The sequence below is a fragment of the Gymnoscopelus microlampas genome (assembly GCF_963454915.1).
Source record: "Gymnoscopelus microlampas genome assembly, chromosome: 7".
Lineage (NCBI taxonomy): Eukaryota > Metazoa > Chordata > Actinopteri > Myctophiformes > Myctophidae > Gymnoscopelus > Gymnoscopelus microlampas.
The window spans coordinates 16,015,792-16,020,694 of NC_139944.1; positions in this window are offsets into that span (position 1 = coordinate 16,015,792).

Sequence of the window (4,903 nt, forward strand, 5' to 3'; positions counted from 1 at the left end):
GTCAATACATTGAGAAAACCCAAAGACGACACACTTGTGAACTACTTTCACTTGCACCTTCAAAATCAGTGGAAATAGCAGATCTACAAACTTACGACGCGTCGCATCGTGACGCGTTGTGAGCTTGTCGATCGTCTGTTTCCGCTACTTATGTGCGACACTCTTGTGCAACAAAGTATAGGGCATTAAATTAGAAAATAAAAAAGTTGAAATATGGAGATACGAGGTTTCCACCTGACAGGGCTGACGGGGACGAAATCATTCCCCAATCGTTTCACTAATAGATATAGACTCTCGCTGGTCTCCACGGCAACTGTTGCCGAGGCCTCGGAGAACAGGATGCTGCGTTGACATGGTAACGAGACACCTCCCACCCACGGTACAGTAACCGTACAGCACTGGTTCTCAACATGGGATCCGGGGACCCACCAGGGGGTCCAAATGGACCCTTACGGGTCTGTAACTCAGAGGGTGTAACAAATGGAACCAAATGGACCCGTGAGGGTCCTTTTGGTTCCATTTGTTACACCCTCTGAGTTACATAAGCACTGAGGATTTTTACACCAGCATTCGCAGGCAGTTACGGGACAGATACAGAGTAAGAGAAGTACTGTAAGATGCAGCAGGGTAATAACGTCACAAAAAACACCATCAATGATCAACAATGGCACAGTGTACCAGTTCTCAAGCTATTTCGTGTCAAGGACCCCCCAAATTGATACGTATTTGGCCACGGACCCCCATCTGACAAGGTTTTATTCCAGGGACCCCCAGATGAGATGAAAAGATGACTTGCATAAAAGAATCCAACTGAAATGCATTATCAACTTTTGAATGAACCTACTAATTTATATCTTGCCAGTATGTCTTGTATGCACCACTTCATAGTTTACTGATAAAACCCATTGCATTATGTTAAATATGGACTCCAAGCTGACTGTTTTGCACGAATAAACATTTGATATTTAACATTTGAGTACAAGTACATATACAGTCACCTGCCGATATGGACTCAAAAATAGCAGATATACAAGCTTGTATATCTGCTATTTTTGAATAGCCAAAGTATAAAGCGTGGATGAAGTGGCTAAAATGATTGTGATGCTGTATTAACCATTTTGCTGGGGACCCCCTTGAACCCCTCCAAGGACCCCTGGGGGTCCCCGGGGGTTCCCGGAACCAACTTTGAGAACCACTGCCCTATACAATAGCGTGCACTATATACGCAGGACAAAACATACACACAACGATGGTCGTTACAGTATGCCGTATGCTTATGCAAATATGTAAGCAACCAGTATACAAACAGTATACACTCTCTATATACAATAGCCTGCACTATGCAGAACAAAAAATACACACAGTCACAGCCATTACACTATCCCGCCTTATGCTTATAGGCAAAATATAAGCAAAATACACATAAAAATAATGTTGTTAAGGCATCACAGAATTCACTGATATTGTTACACTGTACTGTATACTGGTGGTTCTCAAAGTGGGGTCTGGGCACCCCAGGGGTCTTTTAGAGGGTTTTACCACTATAACTAAATCCCCTTGATGTGAGGACACTGCTGCCCTGTTTTTCACTCTGTAAATATATGTGTATTTTTTTATTACATACTTTTGGACTTTTTCATTACATTTTTTCCCTTCTTTTTTGCAAGCTCATGGCTTTCACTTTGCTACATTTCAAATAGAAATATTGTACTTTTGACTCAAACTTACAAAACATATAATTTGAATTACTGAATTATAAAATACATACATTTCAAGTCCTATTTCAAGCTCACAACGCGTCGTGATGCGTTGAGAGCTTGTGAAATGTAATTTGTAATTTGTGCTTTTGAATACTTGAGTATTTACTTTAGTATATACTTGCAGTTCACAAAGCCTTCCCAGTGGAATGTTCAAACACATCATGTTGCTAGGCAACAAATAGGCAACATTTGCAGCCAAAAGGCAGTTTGACTTTTAAGAACAAATGAGCTGTCTGCAGTAAAGACTACATCAGTGGCTCTCAAAATTGTTTATGTCAAGGACCCCAAAATGTATGTGAATATGGCTGCAGGCCCCCAACTGAAAATAGGTTTTGTGCCAGGGACGCCCATTCATGATTTGTGTTCCTAAATGTTTTCTTTTCAAGATTATTTGAAAGTAGCAGTCTGACCAAGCGCACAACGCGTTGCGATTCAATGCGTTGTGAGCTTGTCCTATTGATGTACTGTTTATACTGGGTTAAAGTGGTTAAACTTATTTGTATGCTATATTAACACATTTTGCTGGGGACCCCCTGGATCCCCCTCAAGGACCCCACATTGAGAACCACTGGACTAAATCACAGCAGCCAGTATTTTTCTTGATAACAAAGTGAAAGTCAAAAGTAATTGTGAAAGTCAATCAAAGAACAAGATTTTTGGGCAGGATATCCTATTTTGTCAACAAAAGTCCACTAAAGACTCTAGCTGGAGCCCTCAATCAATGTCATTTTCATTATGCTTGCACCTCTTCTCTTCACCACTTTAGAAACTCCCAAAACAAACTGATACAACCACTACTCGGCCTAAAGCCCTTAAGCCCATGATGACCCACCTCATTCCAACACACTTTGCTAGTTTGGGATGGCTCAGGGTAGAAGTCAGGGTAAGGCAAATATCAGGATTTGATATTTCGTCATCATCAGTGCCCACATAAAGTGAGTGACTCCCAGTCACAACACCAGAGGGAGCACGATCTGGTACCCCTCAAATTTAGCACAAACATAGGAAAAAGTGTATTCTGCTACTCTCCCACCATAATATGGAATGACATCTTCCACTAAAGGATGTGAAACACTGGCCTCTTTCAAAATTGGCCTGAAAAAGGATATGTCAGAAGATTACAAGTGGAGATAGATATTAAATCCTCTTGATATGAGGGAACATACAGTACAATGTCACCCAGTTTTTTTCCTCTTCTGTAAATATACAGTGGTTACCTATTGAGTGTATTTTTTATGACATGCATTAATCAATTAATATGTTATGCTCTGTTGATGAATTGAATACAATGTACTTTTTTGTGTTATCCTTTTAGCCCAAGTGTTGTACTGTACCTCCGTGCTGTTTAACTTTTGACTAATAAAGTAATCACTAATCAGTGGTCAATGCAAATCTTCATGCACTGTGAGATCACAGAAAGATCTCTTACTGTCACTCAGTGCTGCAATGTTCGGATACAGGAGTGGGCACCGAAACAATGTCGGCACCTCAGTGTTAAATTGCCTTTTTCGTTCCTCAATAAAAAAAATGATAATACATGGAAATGGTCTGAAATGTACCCCTCAACTTTTGTTTATTCCATAATGACTGGCTACAGGTTTTGTAAAGCTTTTTACCATTTTCCAAATTCTGTATTTCTTTACATTTTGTAGTGCACACAGTACTCGTCTTGTCACTTAATGTTCACTCCACACTGGCAGTCAGACATGCTAATCAATGTGTGTAAATGGGGGCCATTTCACTCAAAGAACCACAATGCTATCAAGCTTTTTTTAATGTTTTATCCTTTGGACAACAGGATAAAACACAAATAAAATCTCAGGTGGGTTCCAGGGGGTCCCCAGCTAAATTTGTTAATACAGCATCACAATCATTTTAACCACTTTATCCATTTATAGTTGGCTATTCAAAAATACCAGATCTACAAGCCCACAGCGCATCATTTTGTGCCGTGCTGAGAGCTTGTACATCTAACTTTTTTTTTATGACATTTTTTTCTTTTCTTTAAAGTATTGGAACATTTTGAATAATTTTGAGGGGGCCACTTGCAATATCCTCACGGTCCACCAGTTTGGTCCTGGTCCACAGTTTGGGAATCGCCGGCACAAGCAGTTTGTCATGATGTAAGTGCAAACAATTCAAAAGCAACGTTTGAAAATAAGGAAGTGGTGAAGCATGTGGTAATAGGCCTAATAGATTTCATGTGTAACACTGTATATAACCTTAGGTCCTCTCGATTTGTAATGTTATGTCAATGACTCCATGCCCCACTATCGCCATGGGGATGCCCTTATGCCTGTACCTTGATCCTCAGCACCTGAGCTGATCTGGAGCCCTTAGTAACATGTCTGTCTGTGATTTGATTTGATTTGATTTTCTTATACATAAAAGAAAAACACATGGTACTTTTACCAGCGTTACAAATAAAAGAGTGTTCCTGTAGACCAGTGGTTTTCAAATGCTGTGCCAGGAGACCATAGACTGTATAAGCAGGAGACAAGCAAGTTCAAGTTCACATTTGTGACAACCACACAATATTAATGCAATATACAACTAGCCTATACAAACAGTTGCGAATTAGCTTACTATTTACTATTTATTTAGTACTCATTTACAATTTATGCACATTTGCCATTACAGAGGCAAATTCTATTTGTATTGTTTAATAAACAATAAACAATTCTATACTCAGGGGTTCTATACTGGGGTCCTTGGAGGGGGGGGGGGGGTCCCCAGACAAACGAGGAACAGTTTACGGGTTGTTTGTTTTTTCCCACCATCTACCAGGTTACAACCAGTGTTAATTTTGACAGCACATTCTGATTTAGTCTTAATAACACAATAACACAATATTTATCCGTGGGAACTGAGTCAAACTAAATGTAATACCTTAACTCCTACAATTCCAAACTGCTTGTCAGGGTAGGGGGTCCCCAATTCAATTATGATTATTTTAGGGGTCCCCAGTTCAAATATGATTATTTTGGGGGGTCCCCAGTTCAAAAATGATTATTTTGGGGGGTCCTTGACATGAAAAAGGTTGAGAACCACTGCTCTACAGGTCTAAACAATGAGCAGTACCTAACGCCAACAGTGGGAGGCAGCAATACGCCAACGAGCGTCCAGTCTGCCCTAAACAGAAA